The sequence below is a fragment of the Paroedura picta genome, chromosome 12 (genome assembly GCF_049243985.1).
Source record: "Paroedura picta isolate Pp20150507F chromosome 12, Ppicta_v3.0, whole genome shotgun sequence".
Taxonomy (NCBI): Eukaryota; Metazoa; Chordata; class Lepidosauria; order Squamata; family Gekkonidae; genus Paroedura; species Paroedura picta.
Genome location: NC_135380.1, coordinates 5,936,562 through 5,953,161, shown reverse-complemented (window position 1 = coordinate 5,953,161; position 16,600 = coordinate 5,936,562). Strand labels below are relative to the sequence as shown.

The window sequence follows — 16,600 nt, the reverse complement described above, 5'->3', positions numbered from 1 at the left end:
AGGCCACTCATGTGACCAGTTTATCACCCCTGTTTATGATTAATTGATTGATTGATTGTGTTTATATACCGCCCTTCCCTGAGGTTCAGGGCTGTTTACAGAAAACAATACATGGGATTCAGCTTTTTCACAATAACAATAACATTAAACTAGAACAGAGGTAACAGAGTATAACGATGCAGATCGGTCCAGAGCAGAACGCATGGCTGGATTTCTGAGAGGGGGGAGGGGCTCTAGTTTCCACTCAACTCCGCCTTTATATGTGGTTAAATTCTCCCATCCACTGAGCAGCATGGCACAGAAAGCTTATACCCACAACCATTTGACTGCCCATTTGTACCTGATTCATGTCCCAAGCCTTATTTACCACTTGGCAGGATAAGTGAATCTCCCGGAACAGCGTGACCGTCAGAATGGGTTCAGGCTTGCCAGCTGTTTAAATTCTTGCAACCTGCTGGAAGGAAAAAAAAATTACAACTTGCTAAATGAACGTGTGATTCCACCCATACTTATGCACCGATGCATCGGTGGATAGGGAGCCATCCCTTCTTCTATCTTACCCCTTCTAAGAGCTGGGAAGACTCAGATGAAAGGGATTTTGATCAAAGGCAGAAAATGGCGCGGCACTCCAAGAAAGAGGAGATCTGAACATTCGGGGACCGACCACCTTCAATTCGAAGCCATTGTTTGCAGCAAGACTATCATCTTCTTGTCAGCTCACCGGAGAATACTAGAACAAAAGATCCTTTTTTTAGATCTTTCATTTTCCCTTCACGTTGTCGAGATGGGTTCAGATCCAATTATTCAAATGCCTCTCCGGCTTTCTCGCTCTCCTTCCCCTTTCGTATTTTTGTGCAGATTCGAATGCAACCCCATTTCCTCATTATGCAGGCAAACTGTCCAGCCTTTCAACCAAACTTTTGTTCCAGTATCCAGAATTATTTTACACACCCTACCTCTTCCCACGGGGGTGGAAGGCTCTGTGGTCCTCATTTACTCCACAACGGCCTGTTCTCCACTCTTTGAAGTAAAGAGTTACTCAATTAGTCCGATGGCCCGATTCAGTAGCTGCTGCCTGATGTGAAATGGGAGGCCATGGACTTACTGTCTTATTGGACACATACGGTGCATTTTCATGGATGCTCATAATATGTTCACATCACACTGGGAGATTTAATTTTTTTTATAAACTCAGGCACTTTATTAAGGGGTTGGTCTTTTCCAATTTTTTAACAGTCTGCTCCTAGTGTGAACCAGGCTTGCCAGTTTTTTTCCCCTTTTGGCCCTAGACCCTTGCCCAGGGGTAGTCAAACTGGGGCCCTCCAGATGTCCATGGACTACAATTCCCAGGAGCCCTTGCCAGCATTCGCCAGCGAATGCTGGCAAGGGCTCCTGGGAATTGTAGTCCATGGACATCGGGAGGGCCGCAGTTTGACTACCCCTGCCCTTGCCTCTATGAAATGGGAGGCCATGGGGAATGCTATGGGCAATAATGTGGTGCTGAATCTAGGAATTTCCCAGTCTCTGAGAGCATCTACTGGAAGCATAATTACATACTCCAGTCCTCCTCCTGGGAATAACACCTTATGCTCTGTAAAGGGCTAGGAATTTCCACCATCTCTATGGTCTACCATAGAGGTTGGGGAAATTCCTAGAGCAACCCAGAGGATGTGATGTCCGATTTCCTGAAACTACATCCTCCCCAGGAACTGCCCTTCAGATCTCCCAGAATTTGCCAGTGTGTGTATGACAAACCTACTAGTCTATTTCAAGGCTCGTTTAAAACTGATCAGTGTTTTACGTTTTCTTGTATGGCTGGGTTTTTCCTGTTCGGTGTTTAATGGTTTTTTTTAATGGTTAACAACTTTTATACCTTTTTTGTTTGTATCCTGTTTTATTTTGTAGCCCACTTCGAGTAGGCTCTTTGGAGAGGTGGCATGGTCATATTCAAAATCAATAAACAGAATATCAGGATGAGAGTGGGATTGTACATGGCTGTACTGGATCCCAAATATGCAGCCAAAGGTCCCTGCAACCAAAGGTGGAAGCACGAGCCAAGACCCAGAACTCATTGGTCAGAAGACAGGAGGTTACACTCCCCTCGCCAGGCAGGGGCAGATTGTCATGCCGGACTTAACCAGTCCAAAGTCTTCATAGTCATAGCTATTTCCCGCCTAACAAAGTTTCCACTGGACAGAAAGAGGTAACATGAACACACATGATCACCTGGCTCGTATGATGTCTTGATTCCTGCATTGTTCATTTTCTAACTTTATAATCTACCTTTTTCACTTGGACTCAAGGCAGATTACAACACTGGAAAGCAATGCAATAAAAAATATTCAAGATCAACCATTATAATGCAAAAATCATGCATAGATCAGAAAACAATATAGTAGAAACAACATAATGTGCACAATTAGCAGGGCAGTAGATAACAACTCTCCCCCCTTTTTTTAAACCCTTCTGAACAATTCCATTTTAATTTTGCCCTATTCTCTTTGAGAAATAAAATGTTTGAAATCTTCAAGGGATTTTTGAAATGGCTCAGTGGTAGAGCATCTGGTAGAGAAGAAAAGAGAAGAGCTGTTTTTTTTTTTTTTGTGCTCCACTTTTCTCTACCCTTAGGAGTTAAAGTGGCTTACAATCACCTTCCCTTCCTCCCCTCTCCTCTCTGAGGTAGATGAGACTGAGAGAGCCCTAAGAGAACTGTAACTGGCCCAGGGTTACTAGCAATCCTCATGTGTCTCAAAACAGCTCACAATTGCCTACCCCTCCTTTCCCCGCTCTGGATACCCTGTAAGGTAGATGAGGCTGAGAGAGCTCTAAGAGAACTGTGACTGACCCAAGGTCACCCAACTGGCTGCATGTGTAGGAAGAACGGGGAATCAAGCCTGGTTCTCCTGATTAGAGGCCCCCATTCGTCACCATTACACCACACAGGGCAAGGAGAAGGACGTCATCTAACCTGCTCCTCCAAATATGCCTGCACGTTTTGTTCTGTTTTTATTTACATATTTGGGGGAGTGACGCTGAAAACCTTGATGCTGCCCCCCTGCAGTCTGCAGTGGAACAATCCGGCCACCGATGCCTCAAGGAGGCCTGCAGACTGTGAAGTTGGGTTCTGCCGTCGGTTGATGAATGAGCTGTGCATAATTATTAGCATCCGTGTGATAGATGGGGGGAGCTGATTAAACCATATTTGGTTTGTCATATTAAATAATTGGCCAATTCTCCGAGCCCAGACTTGTGTAGTCTATAAATCAAAGAGAAGCAAATAAATAAAAGCCCCTGAGAGATGGTAATAATAATCAGGCACAATTTACATCTTCCCCCCATTTCTGTATCTCTTTATATATGGTTACCTTCATCAGGACTTGGCAGATGCAGCTATGGTTGGGTTACGGTGTCACAAATTATAGCCCTGCAGCTATTTGTCTTCCGTGCAAATGTGGGTGCCCTGGGCAAAATGCTTAAATGTCTCTTGCCCCAAACACTAACCGGCTCGCTAAGTGGAAATGAAAAGACTCCCAGCTCCTTAGCTAATTAGATGTGCAGGAACAAGTCCCTTCCTGCCTTAATTCCGAGTTCAGGACGTGGATGAGTAACCCTTCCCCTCGTTTTTGTATTTATTTTTCATGCATTATTTGAATTTTATTTCCCACAGGCAGATAGATTTCAGTGTGGAATAGATGCACACTGCCTGTGCATGAACCCTACAGGGCCACTGGATCAAGATGGGTCACTATGTTAGACTGGTTCAGTAGCACCGTAAAGTCCAAAAAAAATTTGTGGCAGGGGAGGAGCTTCCGCTTGGGAGCAGTGACTTACAAAATCTCATCCCCTGTCAGAAATTTTGAAAGTCTTGATGGTGCTCCTGGACTGCTGCTGTTCACTGTGGCCCTCGTGCTTCTCCCTTGCTCCATTGTATCCTCGCCCTGGTATGCGGAAGCTGTAAGAGTGCCTGGCCTGGGGTCATCAAACATGTGTCATGGCAGGGAATGGTTTTGAACTTTGGTCCCCAGCTCTAGGATGGGAAACTGCAGGAGACATGGGAGGTGGAGCCCAGGGAATGTAGAATTTGGGGAGGGACTTCAGTGGGGCATGATGCCACAGAGTCTGCCTTCCAAAGCTGCCATTTCCCCAGGGGGACTGAACTCTGTCTCCTGGAGATGAGTGGTCCTCCAGGAGATGTCCAGCCACCACCTGACAACCAGCAACCCTAGTTCTTAGCCCAACTCTCAGACCATCACATTCCACTGTCTCACATTTGCCATACCACATTAACTTTCAGGAAAGAGAACATCTGTTCCAATAGCTTTAGAATAAAGTTTGCACATGAAACATAAGCCCCCAAATTAAACTTTGTTGATCTTCAAGGTGCCTGTGGACTCAAATTTCATTCTGTTGATTCAGAACAACCCACCAGAATTGCTTAGAATGTTTATCTGCCTTCCTTAGACAGCCTCCTCGTCTCTGGGTCATGATCAGACTCGCCTTTGAATTGTCCTTCTTGCTTCCTCTATCAAGCATCCATCTCCTGCGTGCTTCAGGGCTCCTGCCTGATTCCTGGAGCTGGCCTGAATTGTCCTTCTTGCTTCCTCTTTCAAGCATCCATCTCCTGTGTGCTTCAGGGCTTCTGCCTGATTCCTGGAGCTGGCCTGAATTGTCCTTCTTGCTTCCTCTTTCAAGCATCCATCTCCTGCGTGCTCCAGGGCTCCTGCCTGATTCTCGAAGCTGGCCTGACCTTGCCAGAACTCTGCCCCCAGCTTCTCTCCCTGCCTCAGCCCTAGCGCTGAAAGAAGCTTCCATTTCTGGCCAGTTCTCGGCCGTTGCCAGAGGCCTTGGAACGAGGAAACATCTGCGCTGATGTTTTTTTCATGACAGCTGGGCAGTGAAAAGTTTGCTGGGAGCTAGGTGTCGAATGCGGGAGCCTCATGACTGATTGATAAAAGGTATGCACAGAGGCCCAAGCGAGGGAAGAATGCAGACTGACATCTGGGGTGAGCACAGAAAAGAGCGGTGAGTCGATGGTTTCAAATTGGGAGTGACGGGGCATGTTTAAAACCAGCAGTTTTATATAAGGCATAAGGTTTTGCGGGCAAGGACAAACCTTCAGATACGGAAGACATCTGAATAAGGGAGCATGCACATGAAAGCTCATGCCTCGAAGAAAGCTTTGTTGGTGTCAAAGGTGCCCCTGGACTCAAGCTTTGTTCTGCTGCTTCAGACCAACCTGGCCACCCACCTGAATCCTTCAGCTTGCCCGTTCGTTTCGCTAGTCTGCTCTGACCAGCAATAAAGTTCTCTCCTCCTTTCCCTGCCGCCCCTTAATTTCTTATGTCAAAAATGTGTAATTAGAATAAATTCGGTAAAATTAACAGATTTATATCCTTCGGGAAAGCTTCTTGCGTCTCCCTCTAGCTCTGACATTCTCTCTCTCTCTCTCATGAAAATAAAGACAGTCTGAAAGAGAACATGGGGAGGTAGGAAGAATGAATCTGGACAATTTGATTATCATGCGGATGAAACTGTCTCATTATGTTTGCCGCTCTTAGTGCACAATTAGCCGTTTTAACAGGAGAGACTCCTTCCCACAACCCCCTGAGCAGCCAAGGTGAAGATGTGGCCCAACCACTGTCCATTCTAGCTGGACACAAATTTCCTTAATTTTCACAATCTGTTCTGCCTGTAACATATGGAGCCTTTAAAAAAAAATGTTCAACTCAAGGATGGTTTTGTGCACTGTGGGATGTTTACAGATCATTCAGACATCCAGTTCTCAATATCCAGAAACAGCTTTTCTTTCCAGTAGAATCAGAGTCCCGTAGCATCTTTAAGACCAACAAAGATTTATTCAGGGGGTGCAAGCACTCGAAAGCTCACACCCTGAATGAATCTTTGTTGGTCTTAAAGGTGCTACTGGACTCTGATTCTATTGTGCTACTTCAGACCAACATGGCGACCCATTTGAATCTTTTCTTTCCAGGTCCTCAAAATATACTGGGGTCATAAATAATTAACCAGAAAATTAACATTTTGAACAGTTCCTTGTTGAGGACTGTAGATTCCCAGCAATTCATTATCATAAGCTTCAGGGACCCTCCGTCAATACTTAGGGCCATTCCGCACCAGGATCTATGTGGCAAATTGGTTGCGGGACGAAAAAACGCCATTTTAAATTGTGGAATTCGTCGTTATGCATACCTGGCTTTGTAGTGGAATCCAGTTGGGTTTCTATCGTTTCCCACAGGGTTCCGGTCTCGGCAAAAATCACTAGCCAGGAAGCGATATTGCCGAGCTCGTCCCGCCCCTGGCCATCAAGCAGCCAATGGGCGGCCGTTATCATGCTCCCAAAAAGCCCCTTTCCCTTTAAGGAAGTTTAAAAAAACACACACACACACGTTGCAATGAATCTGCGTTGATTCGTTGCAACGGAGAGACCCATCCAGCTAGCAGGTGGTGTTTGAGCTGCCGTTTCATCGTTGCCACACTCCCCCCGAGTGGAAAAAAAAATACCCCCCCCCCCGGCACGGGCACAATTTTCGGCCAAAAATACAGTGAAAAATAAAGGGAAAATAAACCAGCAAACGGGGCTGTGTGTTGTTTCGTGCTTGGTGACTTAGTTTAGGAGGGGGAGGGAAGAGGAAAGAGGAACAGGGTCTCAACCAAACGCCTGGCAGAAGAGCTCTGTGTGGGCTATTTGAAGTCTGAAAACATTCGAATCAACGATTCGAGTACTTTTCAGGCTTGTCCAAGCTGAATCACACATCCCATCATTTCAAATCAGGTGATTCGGAGAGGCCCAATAGATTTGGGTGTGATTCGGCTGATTTGTTATTCGGCTGATTGAGAAAGACGCGGCCAAACAACTAACCCTGAGGATCAGCTGCTTGTCAAGGCCTTTCAATGTTTTTTTTTTCCCAAATGTTTTTTTCCCCCAATGTTTTTTTTCTGCAGCTTTTTCTGAAACTGCAGAAAAAGGGCCCTCGAGTTCCACCAAATCAGGAACTCTTGGATTCAAAAACTGCTGATTTTTTTCCCAAGGACAATAAGACGCAAGGTAGACCCTGGTGCATGCTTTTTTCTGCCCTCAGCCAAATTGCCTACCTATCTTCTGCTGCCTTCTTGCACTTCCTCCCTTTCCTGCTTGGGTGCAAACGACTGCTGCCAGGATTCAAAGTTCCTTGTAAGTGAAAATGGTTCAATTGTCTAGTACCTTGTTTACAACGGAGTGAATCTGCAGCCCTATAATACCCATTAAATGAACGCAGTAGGTGTTGAAGGCCCTCTTACTTGATTTTTATTGAGTTGATGTGTACGAAATTACCTAGTCATGGAGAAAAGAGATTGCTCTGTCCCTTCTGCCGTCCCTCTGAGATGTAATATCACGCTTTGTATATTGAAAAACCATTGTAATTTGATCAAAACTGGCATCCACCATCCCATAATTTCCCCCCACTTGAATTAACCACTGTAGAAGGGGGGGGGAGTCAATGTCTTTCATTTGATCTGTGTGGCTATGCTGGGAATGAATTTTGAAAAAAAGGAAGGGGGTGGCTTGCCTTGTGGACTGTATACACCAGAGTTGACCTGATATATGTCAGAGCCTGAAGGTGACTCCGAATCATGATGTTAAAGTGCCACCAGGTTCCTGCTCACAGGTCATTCCTGGGGAGCCAAAGCTGATTTTTACCATTTCCCTCTTGCTTTCTCTATGACCGTTTATGCACTGGAGGTTTCATGCCAGGCTGCAGGCTGGAGTTTTAGTCGTGGCAGGTTGCCCCACCTCTTCCTGCACCCACGTCGGGGAGCATTTGGCCTGGTGCATCTCATCCGCCCCCGAGCTGTGCTCCTGAATGGGAGATGGGGCAGTGAAGTTCTCAGTGCATAAACGGTCTATGAGAAACAATCTCAAAACTCAGTCTAAAAACACTGAGGCCCAGGAAGCGTGAAGAGAAGACTCATCTGGAGATCAGAGGACTGAGAAGTTTTCCTCCTCATCTCAAACAAAGCAAATTGATCTAACAATGATGCATTTGTTTACAGCTTAATCGGCTGAAGGAACTGTGTGCAGCGTGTTTGTGTTAAAGTCAGTAGGCATAAGATCAATGGGGATTTTTGTTCTCGAGCATGATTGCACAGACCGAAAAACAAGGGAGGCCTTATTTTGTTTCAACCCTGCCCCCTTTTCCTTGTGTTTTGGGAGGGTTTGGGAAGGAAAGATAGGTCAGGGTCCTAGATAAGGTTGCTGCCTTTGGATTAGGAAATACCTGGAAATCGGGGGTGGGGGTCTCCCTTGTCCTGGCAGCTATTTCTGACCCTGGGAAAATATATTTTCAGGTCTTGCTAGGTTTGCCAACCTCCTGTTGGTGTCTGGAGATCTCCCAAAGTTACAAGTGATCTCCAAATCACATGGATCATTTCCCCTGAGGTGAATCAATGCTTTGCATGATGGGCTTTATAACAGCTGAGATGAATGGTTCCTTGATTTGCTCAGGCAAGGTACTGCACACACAAAAATGAAACTAACTTCTTATTTAACATGCATTTTATTTTATTAGTGATGCTACACACACTGTAAACCTGGGACTTTTGTGGGTGTGGTAGTGAGATGTGGCCAGCTGGTATCACTTCTGGTGTTACTTGAAGCCTGAAGAATATCTGAGGGGTTGCCCCATGGTCCAAAGGTAGAGGAAGGCTGTTCTATAATGTCTGGGGATCACTAGGTCCTGTGTGGAGGTTGACAACAATAGTACTATGATACTGGACAAGTAGAACTAAGGAAAATTGTGTTGTTTTCTCCTAAGATAGCTTCTTCTTGATTCCAGTCCCAATAAAATGGTCTTCCCCCAGAGAGAAGGGGCCCTTTCTATGGAACATACCTTCTCCTGTGCACTTCCCGCAGGAATATCCATATCGAGGACCATCTTGCACTGACTTAATTTGTTTTAAACCTGCTTTTGTTATGCTGTAAGTTTCTAATTCAGATATCGTCAAGTTACTCTACGTATTTGTTGAATACTCTGGATGCTCTGACATTTCAACTTTAAATAAAACACTTTCGATTCCTACACCGAAGACCTTGCCAGGAGTCTTGTTCTCTCTGGTTTTACACATTATTATAAGTTGTTCCCACATTCTGTGCTGCATTAACTGACTCTACAGCAGCCCCGTCCTCTGTTGGTTTAAAAGCCAAGAGAGTAATTGTTCTTTTGATTAAAGATATACTGTAAAAAATTACCTGTCTTATAAGGCACTTTCAGCAGTTCAAAAATAACTCAGCGGATGCATTGCAGAAAAGTGGCTGGCTGTGCGCGGTGTGGTGTTCTAGTGTTCATACACACAGCTCTATTTGCATGCACAGTAAGGCTAAGGTTATAATTAGTTGCTGGATGCTGGAAATCTACAGTCCTCAACAAGGAACTGTTGTTCTCACTGTAAATTTTACGGCTAATTATTTACGAATCTTATTGTACTTAATGCTTGCCATGCTGTTTACTGCCCCAAGATGGCAATCGCTGAGAGGGGCAGTGTAAAATCAAATAAATATGCAAAACTGGGAGATCTCCAGGGTCCACCTGGAGACTGGCAACCCAACACTCATCTCTATTGGAAGGCAGCATAGAAATATTTTAACAAGAGGCATAAAATAAAGGCAGAGAAACAAGCATGGCGACTGAGGCATCTCTCGGCAAAAGAGGTAGAATTTTAAGCGGTTGGAGCCCAGAGTCATCTTCACGCCTTTGGGCCAGCAACGTAGCTATGGGAATGCCTCCAAAAGCCAAAAAAGAATAAAGCTACGATGGGATGCCTGCCATCTTGGGCAGCTACAAGGCATGTATTGATGGGATCTCCGGCATGGGGCTCTTTGGTACCCAATTGATTTGCAGTTGCTTGGAAGGCATTCATTTGTCTGGGGCGCTAGGAAATACGCTCTGACTTGATATACCTTTTTTCTGTCTTCCTAGAGAGCCAGGAGGCTTTCACTAGATAATAGGAGATGCTTGTCTTTGCAGACAGACATTGGATTATAGAATATTCCGCCCGAGAAAGCAGCCGGGACAAATACATGCTTTAAATGATTTGGAAGCCAAGGTGGAGGTTTATTTAACGTTGAACCGAGGCAGGCAGCGCATTTGCCAGGAAGAGTAATAATACTGAAGCTGTCCAAAGACAGGCGGAGGTCTCCAGGCACCTGCGGGTTTCCTCTTGGTTATTAAGACGACGCTGTATCAGGGCCCGAGATCTTCATCCGTTGTCTCAGTTCCTCAAGGTGGGAGTGCATTAGCTGGGATAAACTGCACGCATCTGCCAATTATTGGGTTGGAGGAAATGATAAAGTAACCCAGGAAGCAAATTTAGAGACATTCGTAGGTTAGGGCTGCTCCGGTTTGGTCTATAATAAGCTCTAAAGGGAGCTAAGTTGCAATTTATATGTTCCAAGGATGGGGAGGGGGGGGAGGCAGGAGAATCTAAGTATTTAATGTATAATGTAACCTGCTAGAAATGCCATCACTACTAGATTTAGTAGAGAGCCAGTTTGGTGTAGTGGTTAGGAGTGCGGACTTCTAATCTGGCATGCTGGGTTCGATTCTGTGCTCCCCCACATGCAGCCAGCTGGGTGACCTTGGGCTCGCCACAGCACTGATAAACCTGTTCTGACTGGGCAGTGATATCAGGGCTCTCTCAGCCTCACCCACCCCACAGGGTGTCTGCTGTGGGGAGAGGAAAGGGAAGGGGATTGGAAGCCGCTTTGAGCCTCCTTCGGGTAGGGAAAAGCGACATATAAGAACCAACTCTTCTTCTTCTTCTTAAAGGAATCTTTATGACTAAAGGTAATGGCTCAAAGGGTAATGTAGTTAAAGTCATGTATGTGTCAGTGGGACAGACTGTCACCTTATTCAGGAAGTTCCCCAGTCAGTTCTTTAAATATACCATTCTTTTTTGGCATGCTTTTTTGTTCAGTACGCATGTTTCAGGCACTTCTACCGCAAAATGGACAATGTGGTTTTTGCAAATCGGTTCTGAACACACGGCGGAACGTTGCATACTATTATCGACAATTTCCCCCCACTCCGAAGTACAGAGCAATATAAATTAATATGGATCCGAACCCTTGTTGGTTTAATTGCTCAATAGGCATACAATTTGATTTGTTTCAGTGTTTTTACTAACAGGAAAAAGCAAGGAACCTATCCAAGGCTATATTCTTCTTCTGACAATATATATTCAATTTTAATACAATTTTTTAAAATATACATAGGGAATCAACCAAAACGGTTTCTAGATAATTTCCATTTTCAATGTCTTCTTCAGTGGTTGAGTCCTCCAATATAAGATGGTTGTAACAATAGTGAGAAGTTAGTGAGTGTGGAAAAATCCTACAGTATTTCCTTATATCACTGGCAGCCTTCAAGCAAAGGTTGAATACACACTTTTCTTGGATGCTTTAGGATGCTTTGGGCTGATCCTGCGTTGAGCAGGGGGTTGGACTAGATGGCCTGTGTGGCCCCTTCCAACTCTATGATTCTATGATTCTTATATTAGTGTTTTAATAATATCAATAGACCATCGGCTCAAAGGTATCTGTTTTTGCTCAGGGTGCAGAACATCAGAGTGTTCCTAACCCTATGCGCAAAGGAGGGCCACTGGACTCTCTGCATGTCTGTGCATGTTTGTACGCATGTATTGGTGTGTCAAAGATGAGACAGCTCATCATTTCGCTTTTGAGGGGGTCTCTCTGCTGTGTACTTGCCAAACTGCTACCACCGCGCTGAACAAGAGGAATAATTTGTTGATAAAGATAGGCGCTGGGCTAATAATAACGAGGAGGCACAGCCCATTAGGCAGATGTGCCTGCAGGGGGCAGGAAAACTCATAAGGCTGGCTCCTGGGTGATGCCAGGGAAGCCTGGCTCAGGGCTGGCCCAGGCTGCAGCACCCTGAAGCTCATTGGGGAGGGAAGACTGGATATCCTTTTCTGAAAGGGACTCTGTGCATCTATAGGATTCTGGGAAATATGCCAGGAGACCAGTCCTATCAGGGAGCTGTTGGCATGAAGTGGGGGGGGGTAAGGGGTTGAGCATGACAGCTATCAACCCATGGGGGCTTATTCTGCAGCTGCTGGCTTCCTTCCACATTCTTTTAATGAGACCTTGTGGGATTTCAGGACAGCGAGATATTGGGGCTTCTCGGTTTCCCTGCCAAGAGTGCTATGACACTGTTAGGCACAATGTAAGGTGCGACTTGGTTCCCAACAGGGGTGCCCCAAGGAAATTAGAACTCAACCCAGGCTCGGCGTTTCCTGGATTTGCAAGCAAGCGGGGCCCAGTTGGTGGACCCCTGTCCTCTCAGAGAATCCGTTTATTTGTTTTAATCTTTATAGCCTCCTCTCCCCCCCCCCCACATGTGTTCAAAACAGCTTAGCACAACACGGGGGGGAGGGGGGAAATACTACCATCACATGTGAACAATAGAAGAGTATAATGGGTGTGATGAAATGCCTAGAAAATGTACTAGTCAGAACATTCTAGTCAACAAGGGAACAGAAAACATTCTGGGATGTCTCCTCCTTGCCCCTTCTTCTCCCCTTAATATTATTTGTCTCCTGGAGCATATTCGGCCCTTATCCTGCCCTATACTGAGAGGTCTGGTCCATCAGAGCTGGTATTATCTACCCAGACTGGCCGTTGCTTTCACATTGCCTGATCCCTTTAGCTGGAGAGGCCAGGAATTGAACCCAGAACCTGCAACCTTCTGCATGCAAAGCAGAGGCTCGCCCACTGAGCTACAGCATTTCCTTTTTGAATAGTTTACAAAGTCTTATGCTTCTGCAGACTGGAGGAGCCCCCCAGATCAGTAGAAATCCCCATCTGCCGGTGGGCAGACTCTTACTGATTCTTTCACCATTGACCCGGAGGCTGGCGGCTCTTTCTCGTTTAGAAGCAGTGGCAAACAAAATGATTCCCACAGCTGCCAATTTGTAACACACCAACTTCTCCTTAACCCAGCGGGGCTCCTACAAGACTCACGTGTGCACTTCTGAACTGTCACGCAGGCGACTCCGTCTCCACCGGAAGGGACTTGCCCCATTCTCGTTGGGATAAACCGCCGACAAGGTTTGCTATCGCTTTTGACGGATGACACGGCAGAGCAAACGCTGGCATGCTATTCCTTCCGCATCGGGTTTATGAACCGTCTGCAAACAAATACACAGCTCAGAGAATTTCCTTTTCTTTAAATGGAACATCCGTTCCGGCTGGATCTAAGCATAGCCAATTTCATCCTGAAATCCAGTTTCTCCGAGGGAGCAGGGGAGAGCCGGAGGGGAGGGCTGAAAAGGAAGCTGCTACCTGGTATTCTATTTCTCAAGGTACATGAATGCACACAAAGCTGCCTGATACTGAATCAGACGATCAGTCCATCGACTGGTAGCAGCTCTCCAGGGTTTCATGCAGAGGTCTCTCATATCGTTTACTGCCTGGTTTGTTTTTAACTAGAACGTACGAGGAGCCATATTGGATCAGACCAGGCGTAGTCAAACTGCGGCCCTCCAGATGTCCATGGACTACAATTCCCAGGAGCCCCTGCCAGCAAATGCTGGCAGGGGCTCCTGGGAATTGTAGTCCATGGACATCTGGAGGGCCGCAGTTTGACTACCCCTGGATCAGACCAATGGCCCCTCTAGTCCGACACTGTCTCACAAAGTGGTCAAAACCCAGGTGTTACCTGAAATAGACCTGCCTCCTGAATTCATGATGGGGAATTAGCAAATTCTAGGAGAGAAAGCCTTGTGAGAGGGAAGACGAGTGTGATTCTCCACCTTTGTGGGCTGGGAGGTAGGGGAGCTTGAAGTCAGGAGTCTCAGGCAGAGTCAGTTCTTAGAAAATTAATAACAAGGATTCTTATTCAAACCAAAATAAACGTCCCTAACATACAAACACATAAATTTAAGCTAACGCATAAACGTAGAGGAAACAAAAAGAGGTGATCGTTTGCGACAGGGGATTAAGAGTTGGGTCGGAGTGATAGTTACCATCCGACATTAAGGGGGTTTGGAAGAAAGGGCAACCTGCCCTGCAAGCTGGGTTTCATGCATGGAAAGCCAAACATGAGAACAGGGATGGCTAGAGGCAGGTGCCATCAAGAGGTCTACCAGCGGGACCTGAACTCCGGAAGCTCTCCCTCTGTGACCCCCCGAGCACCAAAAATTCAGAACATCACTGACCCAGACATAATGTTCCCTCTATACCTTGTGGCTAATAGCCACAGATGGACCTCTGCTTCACATGTAAGAACAGATGTGCATTCCATTTCTTCTGAAGCCACGTTTAACAAAGAGCATTTCTGAAGTCTGGATCACACACAGTCTTGTTTTGCCTTTCAATCCCTTCGACATATCTCTATCTTTAAGAAAAATCCTCTGAATTATAGATGTCCATGTGGCTAACTCTGCGATGGAGCAAAAGTCAAAGGTGATCTTGGGCAGCAGAGGTTGAGGAGAATCACTGCTGTGTTCTGTTAGTTTTAATGATAGATGCCAAAAGTCACTTTGGGCTGAAACCATGGCTTCCACCTTCCTGCTAATAAATGGATGTCATTTTTGAGCATACCTGTAGAGTGGAACTGAATGCAGTTAAGGCAATGTCTCCTAACACCAAGCCGCTAACCTAAAAAATAAAAAAACCCTAATTTATATTCTCTTAATGTATAAGGAACGGCGGAATATAAATGTAATCAGTCAGCTAATCAAATAAATTATATTCCTCCAGGTTGAGATTAAAGAGGGGATAAAAAAAACTGAATACCCGTGTTCTCCTTGTTACCCGTCACCTTGAACCATCTGATCTCCAACAATTTATTTTATAATCTAGCCTCAAATATCCATGTGCAACTTTCAGGCTGTCACCTTCGCTGTAACAAAGGAAGAGGAGAGAAACGTAAATAAGGGCAACAAAAGCAATTAGATGCACCATGGATGGAGAGATTTCCATATGAGGAAAGATTTAAAAGATTAGGACAATTTAGTCTGCAGCGGAGAGGTGAGCGAGAGAAGATCAGTTGCCCCACTTCTGTTTCTCCTCCTCTCCTTGACTTCAAGGACAAAGCAGAGCAGCTGATGGTGAACCGAGAGCCACTATGGAAGGAAGTGGGTTTCTATTTTATCCGTAATTACTCCTTTGTAATAAATATTTCATTGTTCAGTAAGTATTTACATGAATGTTATGAATATTTACAGAAACCGCCATAGCTGCAACTGCAGCAGGTTTTTAAGGGAACTCACGGAGCAAAACATATCTCTGGGTGCTGTTTGGAACCACCGAAATGATTCGTCTGGTTTGCTCCATTTCTGTTTTGCCTTATCAACAAAAGCACCACACAAAAGAAACATTCATGCATGAAGACGGCTGTTTATACAAAGCAGGCTGTTATGCACAGCTGGGCTCACGCCAAGACCCCTGGGCATCGGATATTGGCTCCTCGCAGCCCTGCCAAAAAGGAGCTGCCGATATTTCCAGCAGGGAGATTTGTAGTTCAGCTCATAATCCACTTGATCTGGGAAGTCTTTGGACAACTTGGAGGCCTGTCTGTTATGAGGCTCTCACAGCACCTGCATCCCCTTCGTTAGGATGGCTTGTGGAAGAGAACCTACCTAGCATGGGGGACCGTCACAAAACATAGAAACCCCAAACAGAATAATAGAACACAAAAAGTTCCAGCACCATTCCTCTGGGTGAGAATGATATGGGGTGAACTGTCCTGCAATCAAAGACATCCTTCTCATGGATTTTGTGGCCAAGGTAGCCATTGTGGCCAAGGTAGCTGGCAGGGGCTCATGGGAATTGTAGTCCATGGACATCTGGAGGACCACAGGTTGACTACCCCTGTTTTAGAAGATGATACTCAGCTGAGGTCCCTCCCCAAGCTCCACCCCCTAAACTCTAATTCCCAACTCAGAGCTGGCCACCGTGATTAGTCAGTGTTCTGTAGCGGTTAAAGACCAGTGAACTCTAACCTGGAGACCTGGGTTTGATTCCCTGAACCACCACATGCAGCCAGCTGGGTGGCCTTGAGCTAGTCACAATTCTCTTAGAGCTGTCCTTGCAGAGCAGTTCTCATAGAGCTCTCTCAGCCCTGCCTCCTTCGCAGGAGAGGAAGAGAAAGGTGTTTGTAAGCTGCTTTGGGTAGTGAAAAGTGGAGTATTAAAAAAAAAACAGCTCTTCTTCTTTAGGTGGTAGGTTCATGTAACCGCCTCTTGGTTTTTCAAAATGTAAAATAGCCACAGGAAACGGTGAATTTAGAGGAACATGGAAGGCTGGGAGGGGCTTCCAGCCCCTCTGTCAGAATAAAAGCTTGGTGAATGCAAATGTTAACAGCTTGGTGAATGCAAATGCTGGTCAGGAAAAAGTCCTCTGGGGAAAAGGTTAAGCCCAACTCTCCTGGCATTCCTCGGATGAAATCTGCAAAGTCTCACAACTGCTTTTCATTAGCTGGGAAGTCTTGATGCACAACGCATCTGTCATGAAACATCTGCTTTGGCCATCAGATTTCGTCAAAGGCGCACCAGAGTGGAACATTCAAGGGTTTGGTTTTTGAAG

General features: G+C 45.7%; 1 long non-coding RNA gene across 1 annotated transcript; it reads right to left on the bottom strand.

The window, feature by feature from the left end:
• Positions 1 to 359: 359 nt before the first annotated feature.
• Positions 360 to 13,121, bottom strand: LOC143822214 (uncharacterized). Its single transcript, XR_013226087.1, has 3 exons — positions 13,034 to 13,121; positions 561 to 730; positions 360 to 451 (listed from the first exon to the last, which is right to left on the bottom strand). It is a non-coding gene; the product is annotated as an uncharacterized LOC143822214 (long non-coding RNA).
• Positions 13,122 to 16,600: the final 3,479 nt, after the last annotated feature.